General features: G+C 35.4%; 1 protein-coding gene across 8 annotated transcripts in view; it reads left to right on the forward strand.

The window, feature by feature from the left end:
* The window catches only part of LOC105470366 (zinc finger and BTB domain containing 20), an 814500-nt gene that overhangs the window by 31043 nt on the left and 765700 nt on the right, over positions 1-17757 (forward strand). The gene's annotated exons all lie outside the window — the stretch shown is intronic.

The following is a 17757-nucleotide window of genomic DNA, read 5'->3' on the forward strand; positions in this document are numbered from 1 at the left end:
TTCAAGAGAAGGTAAAGACTTAATAAATGATTTTTAAAGTGTGGTCTTAAGAGGTGGCCCTAGGATAATCTAAGTGATTAAACAACTATTCTCTCAGAATTGGTTAGGTTAAGTGGGGATCTTGTTTTGATGAACCACCTGATATTTTAGACATTATCTATTTTTTCAATATCGTTTTCAAAGAAATAAATTATATTGAGGAAATTTAATGTGTTACTAAAGAATAGAAAACATACTGAATTTTACTTGAGGGTCATTCCCCTTCTCAAATAATCATAATAGCTATTAAAAGTTTTCATGTGAGCATATATTCTTTAATTTGTTTCATAAGCTATTTTGTAGGAAAGTGTTACAAAAACATTTTTACCCAGTAAAGTTTTAGGTCCTAGAACCACTAGTAATATTTATGTGAATATGTCCTTATTTGGACCTACCCAAATAGTTTAATAATATTTATTATTGTTAGATATCATTTTCTTAATGTAAAACTGTTAGTTCTGGCGAGAACTTTTTTTTTTAAATAGGGGAGCAGGCTTGATGGAATGCTGAGTGCACTGGATGGCCTAGGTTAAAGTCTGATTACAGAGTGACAGTGAGGATTTAATTCAACAGTTTATGTGAAGAAATTTTATAACTATGTGATAGAGAAGTATCAGTTATTGATGTGAATCATTAGTAGTTAGAAGAGATCTATAATACAAACCAGGCACAGTAGCACACACCTGTAGTTCCAGCCACTCTGCAGAGGCTGAGGTGGGAGGATTGCTTGAGCACAGGAGTTTAAGTCTGCAGTAAGTTACTACCACACAACTGCAGTCCAGCATGGGCAACAGAGTGAGACTCCATCTCTAAAAAATAAAAATAAAAAAAGAACAGATCTACAGTACAACAAAATTTGAGAATTTCTGGTTTGGGAAAAAAAGTAGAAATTGGATTATTATGTAATGAATGTTTCTTAAGGGTTAAACACTTTATTATGTTCTCATTTAATAATTTTGCCTTCTCTTTGCTATGAGGAAACTGAAATTCTGGAAAAATAGTGTTTAAGGTCACAAGTAGTGAATGTGGAAGCTTCTTTCAAATCCAGGCTTTGACTTTAAGGCCCACATTCTTTCTACCGAAGCACTCTGCTTCCCATACACCTAGAGATAGAGTGTATGGCCCATGAGTAATTAAGAGTAAGATGAAAAGCTAATCTTTCAGTTTCTTATTGAGACACAGTGATACCTTGTATTTATTATTCCTCCTTTTACTATATTTAAACATTTCACAATAATTTATTTATCTTTTTAAAAAAGAAGAGCAGTATGAATTTGACAGGAAAACTTGTGAGATATCAGATGGATTACATAACTAAATATTGTATATCACAAGCTAGTTTTTCTCTACCTCCTGTTTCTTAACTGAAAAAAAAAAAGAGTTGTGGAGGACATTAATGGTTTGTAATATGCAAAGGAATAAAATAATTTATTAAAAATAAAAATTCCTGATTGTGAAGCAGATGACATATTTTATATTCCTGTTGATTTTTTAAATACCTACACAAACTTGATTTCAGATTTATTGATGAGAATTTCCTGCTTTATACACAAAATATTCCTGTAGAAACCAACATTTAGATAATCTGATAAGGTCTGGGAAAAGGTGAGTTCTTTGTAGTTGGAGTAATCAAAGCGGTATACGTTACACAGAGGTATTAAGGAAAAAGATAAGAGAAACCAATTTGTGTTAAACTTTTTTCTAAGTCAGCTTTTCATACTCTAGTTTTGTTGTTCAAAGTACATTCATTCTTATAGAATATTAGGTATGCCAATGCTTAGATATAAATATGAAAACACATTTCAAAACCCAAACAAATTATTTTTGGATTATCCATACCTTATGTCCCATCTGTTAGTACAAATAATCAAAGACTATTGTATTTTCAAAAGCTCTGGAGGGTGTTACCCTTTCTGCAACGGTATAATAGAATTTGGCAAAAACAATAGCATGTTTTGCAATGGTTGTGCAGTTAATGGAACATCCTGTCAATGCTGGATTTGCTGTAATTTTTACAGATAATAAACAGCAAGCTATGGTGTCACCCTATGTATATTCACTTAACAATATTTGGGTGACTACAGCATGATTAGAAGCCTTGAGGTTTTGTGGAAGAAATAGGCACGTAAACAACCAACTTTATTCGCCCTAATCAATATTGCTTATTTTGAACAGTTAATCTCTCTTTCTCTCACTCTCTCTTTCTCTCTCTCTCTTTCCTGGGGAAGAAAACTAATATTTATCAAATGCTCATTGTGTATAGACACCGTACTCAAGAATTAATAAATTTCATGTGCTTTGACTAGAGCCTTGCACTTTGTATGTTCACAAAAAATGTTATCTCTTATTATCAATCTAATGTAATTATCAAACAGTTCTGGGATATAGTTATTCTGATTCTCATTTTATAGATGAGCTATGTGAGATTCATGGATAAGTAACCTGCTTTAAGTATACATAGCCAATAAATATTTTTTAAATCTGAGTCCAAAGCCCATACTGTAGAATAGTGGCCTCAAAAATAAAGTCCGTCCATTCCAAGAAATATGCAAGATGATACATTAGGGTTTGAGAAGAAATAAAAATTGTTTTTTGTGTTTTTTATTTAAAAAAAATCTAAGAAGTTAAAGTTACCAGTAGTTAATATGCCCAGATAGAGCTGGGCAATATCAGAGCATTATTTACATGCATTGCAGCTTAAATGGAACATCCTGATGGGAGAGAGTGGAGTTCGTTAAAGAGTTGGAGCTACTAAATTTTATCTATGCCTTGTTATGTGGAGTCACAGATTAGTGACAGATTAGATTAACTAAAACTAACTCTAACAAAACAGACAACTGACTGAAAAAAAGCATAGAAAAGATAATACTAATAATCCAAGCCCATTTGAACAAGAGCATCCCTAAAACATATTATGAACACTTGGTAAACTACATTATGAGGTAAGAACAATGATGATTTAGCAATATTTGAAAATTGATCAACCAAAAATAATCAAGAAGTCTATTTGAAATGTGGATTTATATTCACTGCCATTGAAAAAGAATGTCACCCTCAGTGTATGGTGTGTGATGGTGGAAGACCATTTCATTGGTAAGGCATTAAAATCTGCCGGGCGCGGTGGCTCAAGCCTGTAATCCCAGCACTTTGGGAGGCCGAGACGGGTGGATCACAAGGTCAGGAGATCGAGACCATCCTGGCTAACACAGTGAAACCCCGTCTCTACTAAAAAATACAAAAAACTAGCCGGGCGAGCTGGCGGGCGCCTGTGGTCCCAGCTACTCGGGAGGCTGAGGCAGGAGAATGGCGTGAACCCGGGAGGCGGAGCTTGCAGTGAGCTGAAATCAGGCCACTGCACTCCAGCCTGGGCGACAGAGCGAGACTCCGTCTCAAAAAAAAAAAAAATAAAATAAAATCTATCTAGATCATGAATCAAGCAGTGTTTAATGTCACATGAGTCTCAGTATAGACTTTACAAAATCATTAAATTAGTATTTAGAAGACTTTTGGGGATTAAAAAAAAATATTAAAATACAAACATATTTACCATTGGAAACACTGTTCTTCAAGAGCAATAATGGCTGAAATGATGTATGAAAAATAATATAGCAACAAACAATATCACATTTGTCAGCAAATACTGCTAGACTATATATAGAAAACTGCTGAAGATTTGCAAAAGCAAGTATTTGGACGAATTATGCAGTGTGGAATGTTTACTGTATAGTTAAATGAAAGTACCAATATTTCTAACGTTTCATCCAATGATATTTGCTAGGTTCAATTGAAATAATTTGAAGAACTATGTTGTTATAAATCACTAAAATAATCACTGGAGAAGATTGTGACTAAACAGCAAAATACTCTCCTACAGTAAAACAGTGTGTTCTTGAAAACCTATGTTATCTATAGTTACATAGTTTTAGAACATTGGAGTGGTTGGTTGGAATGGAATAGAAAAAGGCTTGCTGAGTCAGGTTACAGAACTACTTCTACACATGAAATCCCTTCAGTCTTTTATAGACAAGCTATTTTAGCAAATAAATTGCAAGTCAGAAGTATACACAAGTGCTGTAGGACATCATTGATGTGGTCACTTTGTTTTCGTTTTTTAATTTAAAGCTTTAAAATGTAGTCAAAAATAATGTTACCAAATGTGAAAGAATCCTAAAATTTTAGTGGAACCTTTATGATACTTTGTAATAAGATGGAGAATGGTCCATGAATATCATTGGCACCACTTGAGGTTCCCTGGTTATCCAGAGGTAGAGTATTGAAGAGTAATAAGAAATTTATGGCAGTGATGCATTTTTCTTTTACAGGATGACAAGGGTTCTAATTTTGCTCACCTTTTCTGTTATGACAGGTGACTGTCAATACTATGCTCTCTAATATGTATTTTTGAAAAGTAACATATTCGATCTGTCTTTTTAAAGTAGAGTACTAATAATGACTGAGAAGGTAACTGCTTTTTGAAGGACCTGTGGTTATGGAGAAAACATTTCATATTGAATGTTTGTAATTCTTTTCATTACAATGTGATTTTCTTGCCAAAACCAATGTAATTGTAAAACTAGTTTCTATATATATTGAAAATTGTACAAAAATGTATTGGCATATTTTTAAAACTTGGAACGTAATGTTATAACTTATTTTAAGATCTTTCAAATGCAATCTTTAAATTAATTTTAAAATTCTTTTGTTAAAAAATAAAATGATACACCTCTTAGTTTATAGGAATGACTTACTACATCTGTGAAGATGGAAATTTACTAGTCAAACTTCAACAAAGTGTTTTACATAATTGGTCATTAGTTTTGAAAATTGATTATTGTGATGTAGTAAGCAAAGCCATTGATACTCTTCTTCCATTTGAATTTACTATTTTGTGAGGTTTTCTCCCTTAACTTACCACCACCCCTCCTCTGCACCCATGACAACCATTATATCTGAGTAACCTGAAAATAGTACTGTATTTTCAAATGACTGTTTTACAAAGTGTAAAACCAAGCCAAGGCATAGAGAATGACACATATTTACTCAAATTTTTTGTTTTAATGTTTTTCAGTAAGAACATCAAGAGCAGTTTGCTCTTCAGTAAGAGCAAAATGTTTTTAAATTGTTTATAAATAGAGCCCCAAATTTAGAATGTTTACTTCTTGTTTACCTCAGTCTTTCAAAATGTCTATTGCTGCATATTCTGTAATGTATGTATTGTAGTAATGTATGTATATTATAAATAATTATGCATATATTGGAGTATGGGCTTATATTAATCAATGCCCAGACAAACAGAAATGACTCAGAACAGAGGAACTTCAATCCAGGGAATTGATTACAAAAGTGTTGGAAAGTCTGGTGGAGCAAACAGAAGGTGGCAATATTATTTAGTAACAAATTCCTTCAGAAAGCAAGGGATAGTTTTGTTATCCAGAGCTTATAAGTATTACGCTGCCACTGCTGCTGCTTCCACATTTCGCTGTGGTTGTTGGAATCACCAATCTCACTGCATTGTAGGAAGCCAGGTGTATCCACACTCTTATGGACACTTCAAAAATCCAGGATAATATGTAGTTTCTTGAATTCTGTTGTGCTTGTCACAGCTGCTGGAGCTTCCAGTTACTTGTGGTGGCTGCTGTTGTTCTGCACTTGCATAACCAGTGTTGCAATCAGCAGTCCAGAGCCCAGATCCCGAGTTCTGTGCTGCAGAGCCTGTTGGAGCACCATTGCTGAGGTTTTCAGTGCCAAAAGCAGGAGAGGGGAAGAAGTCTGTCTTTGCCTTTGATCTTATACCAATGCTTCATATTCTGGCAAAGCCATCTGAGAATCGTAGTTTTTAACTTCTGCTATAGAAAGAGTGCCTGGAAGGGGAATTTACCCATCATTTATATGCAAACTATTTTAGTGAATAAATTGAAGTCAATAGACACATAACTGCTGTAGGATGTCATTGTTGTTGTTTTTTGAAATTAAACCTTTTAAACAGCAGAAAACATTTGCAAACTATTCATCTGACAAAGGACTAATAACCAGAATATATAAGGAACTCAAACAACTCAACAGTAAAAACAATTCATTACATTAAAAAGTGGGCAAAGGAAATGAATAGACATTTCTCAAAAGAAGACATACAAATGGCCAATAGGTATAGGAAAAATGCTCAACATCACTAATCATCAGAGAAATGCAAATCAAAACCCACAATGAGATAACATCTTACGCCGGTCAGAATGGCTACTATTAAAAAGACAGAAAATAACAGATGCTGGAAAGGATGCAGAGAAAAGGGAACTCTTACACACTGTTGATGGGAATGTATACAGCCCATCAACAGTACAGCCACTATGAAAAACAGTATGGACATGTCTCAAAAAATGAAAAACAGATCATCTTGCAATCTCTCTATTGAGTATCCCCCTCAAAAAGAAACCAGTATATCAAAGGAACACCTGCATTCCCATGTTTATTGCAGCACTATTCATAGTAGCAAAGATATGAAATTAAACCTATGTGTCCATCAATGGATGAATGAATAAAGAAAATGTGGCATATATACAAACAATGAAATACTGTTTGGCCATAAGATAGAAGGAAATGCCATTTGCAGCAACGTGAATGGAGCTGGAGGTCATTATGTTGAGTGAAATAAGCCAAGCACAGAAATACAAATATCTCATGTTCTCACTCATGTGGGAGCTAAAATGTTGATCTCATGGAGGCAGAAAGTAATGATAGATAATAGAGGCTGGGAGGATTGAGTGGGTTGGGGATGAAGAAAGATTGGTTAATGGGTACAAACGTTCAGTTAGACAAAAGAAGTTCTAATGTTCAATAGCAGAGTAGGGTAACTGTAGTTAATAAGAATATTCTGGCCGGGCGCGGTGGCTCACGCCTGTAATCCCAGCACTTTGGGAGGCCAAGGCAAGCGGATCACGAGGTCAGGAAAAAGGCAAGCGGATCACGAGGTCAGGAAATCGAGACCATCCTGGCTAACACGGTGAAACCCCGTCTCTACTAAAAAAATACAAAAAAATTAGCTAGGCGTGGTGGCGGGCGCCTGTAGTCCCAGCTACTCCGGAGGATGAGGCAGGAGAATGGCGTGGACCCGGGAGGCGGAGCTTGCAGTGAGCCGAGATCGCACCACTGCACTCCAGCCTGGGCGACGGAGCGAGAATGCATCTCAAAAACAAAACAAAACAAAACAAAACAAAAAACTATATTGCAAAATAGCTAGAAGAGTGTACTAAAAAAATAAAATAAAATAAATTAAAAAAAAAAGCCACATAGAAATTATAAATACTCAGGGTGATAGACAACCTAAATACCCTGATGTTGTCATTACACATTTTATGCATGTAACAAAAATCTCCTATACCCCATAAATTTGTATAAATACTATATGTCAATTAAAAAATAAAAGGTAAATCTAAACACTAAAAAAAGTAATAGAAAATACACACCCAAATAAGGAAGAGCCTTAAAATTTTAGTAATAATCTAAAATTTAGATAGGAATGGAGTTGAGAACAGACAGTGATCTGTGTAGTGTTTTAAATATTTTTTACTGATGGAGCGTATACTTTTTAATTATTGGAGAATCAATTTCTTGAGAGTAGGGGAAGGAACTTAGTGGTAAAACTACATATAACTTTTCTTGATTTGCTTTAAGAGATGGATTTTGATTTGACACCTAAAGCTAGAGTTGATATTCAGGGAATACACACTGTATTTAAAGCCAGCATCTGTTTTGATTAGTCATGGTAACATTTCTTCTGAGCCCATTCTTTATGAGCTATAAATATTTTGACTGCTACTCACCACTACCTAAAACTTCTCTAATTTATTATTTATTTCTATACACTATTAAGGTAACTTAAAATAATGGTAATAGTAAAAATGTAGTGCCTGGAAAAGTTCAGAATTTAATTATCTAATTATTTTATGTTATCAAATATTGTGTAATATCTACCACGCCCAGCTAACTTTTTTGTATTTTTAGTAGAGATGGGGTTTCACCATGTTGGCCAGGCTGGTCGTGAACTCTTGACCTCAGGTGATCTGCCTGTCTCGGCCTCCCAAAGTGCTGGGATTACAAGCGTGAGCTACCGTGCCCTGCCTAATGTTTCCAACTCCTTAATCAAACTGGTTCATGGTATGTTTTCTTTCGTCACTTTCGAAAGTTATTTTTTAATATACTAGTCTTTTCCATTATCCTGTCTTTAAATTTTACTTTGAGATACCTAATATACTTTTCCTCAAACAAATATAAAATTTAAGTTTTGAAATTATCTAGGGAACATAAATCCTTTCAAATCTGTTCCCCATCATTAGTCTTCTTTTCCTACCTAATATTACCAGTGTATTATTCTAGATAATTTTTGGAGTAATTTTATAAAGCCCCTCCTTCTATTCCTCACACATTCCATTTGGATAGATGTTAGGCCCGACCTTTGCTACTTATTAGGTATGTGTCTTTGGGCCTCTTTTTGTTTATGTATAATCTGAAAATGAGATTTCTTATAATGCTGTTGGGGGATTAAATGAGAAAGTATATGTTGGGCTGAGTTTCTGACACATGTAGTAGAGATAACTTTTAAGAAAGCATTCTTATTAATAGTAGCAATTTTTGTATATTGGAAAGATATGAAGACTATTGAGTTTTTGAGTATAGCCTCACCAGGCCAAACAGTAAGGATCTCACCAACCTGCTTGACAAACATCTATGGCAATTAAGATGCATCTTTTATATCTTTTATTTTTCCTATAGAAAATGAAAGTGACTCTTATTTTTCCTATAGAATGCACTCTGTAGTTTCTCTTTCCTTTTGTATTAAATATAAACTGTACATATAAGTAAATTACGTAGATGTGGAAACTTTCAAGATAGTTGCTGGCGTTGTTGTAGATTGTTTAGTAGAGAGGATTGAGTAGTCCGCAGGAAGAGTTCATATGGTATATGTGTCTAATACATTGTTCTGGAGCCAGGGAATTATTACAAATAACATTTTTATGTTTTGTAATCCATTGATTTAGCATTTATTGATTGTGTCACAAAAGTACCCTCTTCTGAATTTCTGAAGATATTCATATCATTTAAGATCAGCTTATAGGAGTAGTAACAACAGCTATAATAGCATAATAATCTTATTCAGATATTAAACTCCATGCCACTTTTCCCCATGGTCATATTTCTCCTTTATAATTGTGGAAAAGGGTGAATGACTCATATCCACATATGGAGGATGATCCATATGTGCATCCACATATGGATATGAGTCATTCTATATTAAAGATACTTTTGATTTTCTACTCTTTGCTATTTACTATTCACTGGCCACTGTTCACTCTACCACTGGTCACTCCGAGGAACTGTGGGAATATTTTCTGTCTTAATAGGCAACTGCTGTGATTATAAAGGCTACAGTATATGGGCGAATGTGAGGCAATAACTTCATTTTTTCATTCTTTGATTCTTCATTCTACTACTATATAAGACTGTATAATATATATTTTCTTTTCCTGAAAGTTTGGAGAGAAGGAGAATATTTGCATCACAAAACATAAGCTTCATAGAATTTATTATTAGGCATTACTTAAAATAAATCTGTCCATGTTTACATTGGGAATTCCCACTACTCCTCTTCTTCCTCCCTCTCATCTCTGTGCTCCCTTAACTTCAAATTGTTACTCATTTTTTATGTAGTACAGTTTAACCCCACAAGAATTATTCATGCCTCACTCTCTGACTCCAGCAGCTTATCAAGATGTTTTCCTCAAAGAGGACAATTCCATTGCTATGAAATACTCTGAAGCCAACTTCAGGTTTTTACGAACACTTATGTTATAGATGTGAAGAAATAATAGATAAATGAAATATGAAGGGAAGCTGAATTTTCTTCTCAGAAATACTGTTTATTGAAATTCTGCTAGTTGCATGGGAATATCTTTTTTTTTTTTTTTTAAGTTCCAGGATACATGTACAGAAATTCTACATTTGTTACATAGGTATACGTGTGCCATCGTGGTTTGCTGCATCTATCAACCCATCATCTACGTTTTAAGCCCTGCATGCATTAGCTATTTGTCCTGATGCTCGCCCTCCTCTCGCCCCCCAACCCTCCGACAGGCCCTGGTGTGTGTTGCTCCCCTCCCTGTGTCTATGTGTTCTCATTGTTCAGCTCCCACGTGTGAGTGAGAACATGCGGTGTTTTCTATTCCTGTGTTAGTTTGCTGAGGATGATGTCTTCCAGATTCATCCATGTCCCTGCAAAGCACATGATCTCATTCCTTTTAATGGCTGCATAGTATTCCATGGTGTATATGTATGACATTTTCTTTATCCAGTCTATTATTGGTGGGTATTTTGGTTGGCTCCATGTCTTTGCTATTGTAAATAGTGCTGCAGTAAGCATATGTGTGCATGTATCTTTATAGTAGAATGATTTGTATTCCTTTGGGTATATACCCAGTAATGGGATTATGGGGTCAGAGGGCATTTCTGGTTCTAGATCCTTGAGGAATCACCACATTGTCTTCCAAAATGGTTGAACTAATTTACATTCCCACCAACAATGTAAAAGCGTTCCTATTTCTCCATAGCCTCGCCAGCATCTATTGTTTCTTGACTTTTTAATAATCCCCATTCTGAGTGGTGTGAGATATGACTAACTTTTTAATCAAACTTTTTTTTTTTTTTTTTTTGGACACAGTCTGACTCTGTCACCCAGGTTGGAGTGCAGTGGTGCAACCATAGCTCACTGCTGCTTTGACCTCCTGGGCTCAAGAAATCCTCTCACCTTCTCACCTCAGCCTCCCGAGTAGCTAGGACTACAGGTGCGTGCCATCACACACGGATGATTTTTTTATAGACATGCGGTCTCAGTATATTGTCCAGGCTGGTCTCTAACTCCTAGATTCAGGTGACCCTTTTACCTTGGCCTCCCAAAGTGCTGAGATTTCAGGCATGAGCCACTGCAACCAGCCTTATCAAACTTTTTATTGTGAAATTCTTCCAAACATACAGCAAAGTTGAAGATTACTTTTTCTATTTTTGTCACAAGATCTTAAGATAAGGATATGTTTAATATGTGACTTAATACATTTTTCAAAGCGCTGTTTACTTGTTTATATCATCCTTATATCTCAAATTTATTGGTTTTCAATTAACCAAGGTTTATAAATGCTATGTACTGTTGTTTCTTTAGTCATTCATTCATTCAAGAAAACTTTTTTGAGCTTCAGTTATATTACAGGTGTACTGCCAGATGCTAGACCAACAAAGCTTAATAAGTAAGGCCTCTGTTCTGGGGGGCAGAAGGGAAGAAGGTGGCGATGGTGGGGAGGGAGTCTCTTAGTCTAGTAGGGAGGGGAGGCATATAAAATCCTCCAGCCATAATAACTGTACTTCCAGTTACATAGTTTACATGTAATACTTTATTTTAGTTTTAAATTTAAACATTTGTTGATTAGAATTTAAATTAGATATACATCTTTTCCCATTTAAGGATGGTACTCCTGGCCTACTATTGTCCTTGGGCCCAATGGGATACAATTTTAAAACAGATGACCAAGGTTAAGTATTATTGCCTAATGGGCCGGGTGCAGTGGCTCACGCCTGTAATCCCAGCATTCTGGGAGGCCGAGGCGGGCAGATCACTAGGTCAGGAGATCCAGACCATCCTGGCTAACATGGTAAAACCCCGTTTCTACTAAAAATACAAAAAGTTAGCTGGGTGTGGTGGCGGGTGCCTGTAGTCCCAGCTACTTGGGAGGCTGAGGCAGGAGAATGGCGTGAACCCAGGAGGCGGAGCTTGCAGTGAGCTGAGATCGCTCCACTGCGCTCCAACCTGGGCGACAAAGTGAGACTTGGTCTAAAAAAAAAAAAAAGAAGAAGAAAAAAGAACTATTGTCTAATTACGCCACATACAATTAACTTTATGGTGGTGTCTTCAATGGCAGTCATTTACTTAGTGTAGCACTTACTCATTTTGACCCACTAATCCCAGACTTTTGCTCTCTGGGAGTGGTGGCTCACGCCTGTAATCCCAGCGCTTTGGAAGGCTGAGGCGAGTGGATCACGAGGTCAGGAGTTTGAGACCAGCCTGACCAACATGGTGAAATCCCGTCTCTACTAAAAACACAAAAATTAGCCGGGCATGATGGCGTGCGCCTGTAATCCCAGCTAGTCAGGAGACTGAGGCAGAAGAATCGCTTGAACTGGGGAGGCGAAGATTGCAGTGAGCCGAGATTGCACCACTGCACTCTTGCCTGGGCAACAGAGCGAGACTTTGTCTCAAAAAACAAACATACAAACAAAACCCCCAAAATACACCAATCCTTTACAATTGAATTCTTGCTTTTTTCATTCCTTTCTCAGCCTATAGAAAATAGGAAATGTTTTATTGTGTTTATTATTTAGTTCTTTAAACAATTATTTGCATTACTATTAGATATTTGAATCTTGAACTATGCAACCTTTAAGAATGCATGATAGAGTATGTATTTTAGATGGAGTTGCTGTACCATTAAACCAAATGTATTGAGAGCTATGGGTATTGAACAGCAAATTTTCACTATTCTGTGTTAGTAAGCCAGATAGAGTAAGAAATCATTAGGACTTATTGGATTTGACTCACAACCACAGAATCTTATGGCTGGATGGGGCCTTAACTATCTTTAGGTATTGGGTAAAACAGTATGGTATAGGGATTAAGCACATAAACTCTAAGCTAGACAGGCAGGGTTCAAATCCTATTATTATTATTATGCTATGTGATCTCAGGCAAGTCACTTAATCTCTCTTTTTCTTCGTTTTGAAAATGAGACTAAAAATAATTCCTAATCATAGGGCAATTGTTAGGCTTTAAAGAGTTAAGAAATAAAAAGTACTTAGAACAGTTCCTGGCACATAGTAAGCACTTAAGCATTGGCTATAATAACTATTATTATGATATGCTGTTCAATTCCATCCTGTTAAATTTATTATTTTTAGCATAGGAAGAAACTGAAACTCAGGATGGTTGCATGACTTGCCCAGGGTATGCAAGCTATTTGTGGCAATGCTGGGACCAGAACCAATTTTCTTTTGATTTATTGTTTAATAGACTTTATTTTTTTAGAGTAATTTTAGTTTCATAGTAAAATTGATGGGGAGGTACAGAGATTTCTCATATACCCCCTGCCTTCACACATGCACAGCCTCCCCTGTCATCAATATCCCCCACCAGAGTCGTATATTTGTTACATATGATAAGCCATCTTCGACATATTATTAATACTCCAGGCCCATAGTTTACATTAAGGTTCACTCTTGGGGTGTTGTGCCTTCTGTGGGTTTGAAAATAATGACGTGTATCTGTCACTATTGTATTATACAAAGTAGTTTCAGTGCCTTGAAAATCCTGTGTTCTTCTGTTCATCCCTCTCTCTACCCTAAACTCTTGCAAACAGTGAGTTTTTGCTGTCTCCGTGGTTTTGCCTTTTCAGAATGTCATATAGTTGAAATCATACAGTGTATAGATACATACAGTGTATAGAAGGCAATCTTTTCAGATTGACTTCTTTCACTTAGTAATATATATTTAAGTTTCCTACATGTCTTTTCATGGCTTGATATCTCATTTCTTTTTAGCGCTAAATAATATTTCACTGCCTGGATGTACCATATTTTATCCATTCATCTACTAATGGGTATATTAATTTCTTCCAAGTATTGGCGATTATGAATAAAGTTACTATAAACATCTGTGTGTAGGTTTTGTGTGGGCATAAGTTTTCAATTCCTTTGCATAAATACCAACCAGTGCAATTGCTGGACTGTATATGTATTTAGTTTTGTAAGAAGCTGCCAAACTGTCTTCCAAAGTGGCTGGACCATTTTTCATTCCTACCAATAATGAATGAGAGTTCCTGTTGCTCCACATCCTCATCATCATTTGATGTTGTCATTGCTGTGAGTTTGGGCAATTCTATTACGTGTATAGTGGGATGTCGTTGTTATTTTCAATATGCATTTCCCCAATGACATATAATATGGAGCCCCTTTCATATATTTATTTGCCATCTGTATATCTTCTTTGGTGAGGTGACTGTTAAAGTCTTTGACCAATTTTTAATCAGGTTATAATATTTTCTTATTGTTGAGCTTTAAGAATCTTTGCATGTTTTAGATAACAGTCCTTTATGAGATACATCTTTTGCAAATATTTTCTTCCAGTCTGTGGCTTGTCTTTTCATTACCTTTACAGTGTCTTTTGCAGAGCACAACTTTTTAATTTTAATGAAATCCAGCTTATCAATTATTTCTTTCATGGATTATGTCTTTGGTGTTGTATCTAAAATAGTCATTGTGAAACTCAGAGTTATCCAGATTTTTTCCTATTTAGGAGTCTTAAGAGTTTTGCATTTTACATTTAGGTTTATGAACCATCCATTTTGAGTTAATTTTTGTGAAGAGTGTAAAGTCTGTGTCTAGATTTATTTTTTTTTCATGTAGATGTCCATTCGTTCCGTCACCACTTGGAAATACTATCTTTGCTCCATTGTATTGCTTTTCCTTTTAAGTCAAAGATCAGTTGACTATACATATGTGGACCTTCTTCTGGGCTGTTTTGTTCCATTGATCTGCTGTGTCTATTCTTTTGCCAGTACCACACATTCTTGATTACTGTAGCTTTATAGTAAGTCCTGAAGTTTGGTAGTTTCATTTGTCCAACTTTGTTCTTCTCTTTCAATATTATGTTGGTTATTTTGAGTCTTTTGCCTCTCCATATAAATTTTAGAATCAGTGAGTTCTTATCCACAAAATAATTTTCTGGAATTTTGATTGGGATTGAATTGAATCTATAGATCAAGTTGGGATAGAACCAGTTTTTAACTTTCAGTTTAGGATCTTTCTACAGAACCAAATTGCCCCATGACATATCAACAAATGAAGCAATTTAATTTAATAACTTTATAACTTCCATAGTATGGTAGTCAATTACAATGATTTCTTCAGTCCTTATTGTCTCCAGTCCCAACTAGGGAAAGAATATCTTGAATTCCAGTAAGTACTAACAATGTACCACTTATTGTGCTTTGAATCTAGTAAAATGTACAGACATGGGAAAAGTTTTGAGGTGTTGTACATTTTTCTTCTTCCTCTTCCTCTTCTTCTTTCTTTCTTTCTTTCTTTTTTTTTTTTTTTTTTTTTTTGAGACGGAGTCTTGCTCTGTTGCCCAGACTGGAGTGCAGTGGCATGATCTTGGCTCACTGCAGCCTCCACCTCCTGGATTCAGGCGATTCTCCTGCCTCAGTCTCCCGAGTAGCTGGGACTAGAGGCACGTGCTACCACCCCCAGCTAATTTTTGTATTTTTAGTAGAGACAGGGTTTCACCATGTTGGCCAGTCTGGTCTCGAACTCCTAACCTTGTGATCTGCCTGCCTTGGCCTCCCAAAGTGCTGGGATTACAGGTGTGAGCCACTGTGCCCGGTCTCATTTTTCACTAAGGGAAAAGATTTGTTTTCCTTTTAAATTTAGCTCTCAGGTTGTTTTTTAGAAAAGAGCCTTCATGGTCCTTTATGTTCCTTTTGATTCCTGCTGGTAGAAATCAAATATTGTCTTCTCCTTTAATGAAAACAAAATGAAACAAAATAAAATACCTAGAACCTTATTTTAAAAATTCAGAAAATACAAATATCTAATTCAAATTCATCTGTCAAACTCTGAGGTTTATGTGTTTTTTAATTGACATTTTTCTTAACACATTTTAATAAATCTTTGGAGAAACAATAGGGCAATAGTAGAAAAGCAGAGCTGCCAGGCCAAATAGTGAGGAGGAGATACATGTTGGTACCTTGGGCACACTAAATATATTTTGGAAAAGTTTCTCTACAGACAAGTGACCTGAAGTCGGGGACTGTTAAATCATTTTTAGTGTGTGTCTGTCTCCGCTTAATCATCCACCCTCGGGAGGGTAATATACTACTGCAGCACTAGAGAGGTTGAATTGGTGGATTACAATGAGACTAGAGTGGTCTGGACTCTTAGTTTCTTACTAGAAATTTTTCCAAGATAGTTTGTATAATGTATAGGTAGCCATTGCATTCTAATGTCTATGCTGTAGGTTATCCACCCTGAAAATAGCTAAAGCAATATTGATCTGTATTCTAAATATGACCCAAAATTTATTTGACATTCTTAAAGATTTTTGTGAATAAGGTGAAGATACAGTTGATTTATAAGTTATATATTGAAAGAGTTATTTAATTTTTAATTGAAAACTGAGTTTTTTAAACAAAGGAATTGAAGCTTTTGTTTCAAGGTAGTTTTGTTTATGCAGAGAGACATATTCTAATTTTTGAAGCATGTTAATACACAAAACCACATACAAAGGATGATTTTTACAATTAATATACTTAGGATTATTGTTGCCAAAACGCAGGGTTTGAATAAGTCAAATGCACTTACATTTTTTATTTGTGTGTAAATATTCTTTAGAAAATTTTACCTGTATTATAATGTTCTTAAGTCCCATCTAAATCACACATAGCCAAACTGTATAGAAATATATTAAGGGAGATGGGTGTCTAGATAGATATAGTGCTAGAAGGAGATATGACTCATCAAGTAGAGTCTAGTTTTTAAAAATTGGGGGATGAGGAGACTGGCTTAAAACTAGTTCTGTTTTCTGATCTTTGTAATTCTATAGCTGCAAATATATCACTTACAGGGGAAAGGGCACCTGGGAATGGGGAAAGTGGGTGGGAAGCGTATGATGGGGTGAGAAGTATAATAACAGCGTAATTTTGGAACCAGAATATAGGAAAAATCTGGTTAGAAGTATCAGACAAAGAAAAACTGTTTTTTTTTTTTTTTTTAAATCTTTTAAGGCAAGTTTATTTGGAAGCATTGATTATTTTTATTTTTCCCTCCTAATAAAAGATTAAGGGTAACTGCTGTAGTTTCAGTCCTATATTCTATGAAATCTTGTCCTCATTGTGATGGTAGCTTCTTATGGGATTTATTTCTGTCGTTGTACCACTATGTACTATACGCATTGCACCTGTTCACACAGAGTACATTGCATTGTGATGTTTGTACAGCTAGATGCTTCAAATGAGAAGCCAATCTCCCTTCTTCTAGGGTCCTAGCCTATTAGTTACTTAATTAAGCTTAATTCTGTTTTGGTCTGTAATTTTGTAAGTCTGCAATTTTGTATATGGTCTTGATTTATTAACTGAGCCATGATTTCTTCTTTGCAGTTATCAGTTTCGTCTGAGATTAGTTTTCCTATTGTATGGAGTCTGTTTCTTACAGAGCCTCCTTTAAGACTGCTCTGACTTTAAAATCATTACTAGGCTTTTGTCAGAGCTGATTTGTTCACATTCTTCTCACATTAAAAAATAAATTTAAAAGATTGCATAAATAAGCTGTGCATTTCACTATTTCCTGCTTATATGCAAAAAATGTATTTATGATAATTACATGTACTGCTAGAACTGAAACAATACATTCCTCATAATGGAGCATAAATAAAGAAGGTGGAGCCAGCTGCTCTTAAACTGTTTATTTGCAAGCAATAATGATATAGAGAATATACCTTTTTCACTCTGTTAGCCTGGCAATACTGAACCTGTTGCTGCATTAGACGAGTTGCATTTTGCTGGATAGGGGAAGGAGAGCTGTCTGCTGTCTGGTAGGAGGGCTTTGTCTGTGCCTTTCTCTCTGTTTCTTTCT

This window comes from Macaca nemestrina, chromosome 2 (assembly GCF_043159975.1).
Source record: "Macaca nemestrina isolate mMacNem1 chromosome 2, mMacNem.hap1, whole genome shotgun sequence".
Taxonomy (NCBI): Eukaryota; Metazoa; Chordata; class Mammalia; order Primates; family Cercopithecidae; genus Macaca; species Macaca nemestrina.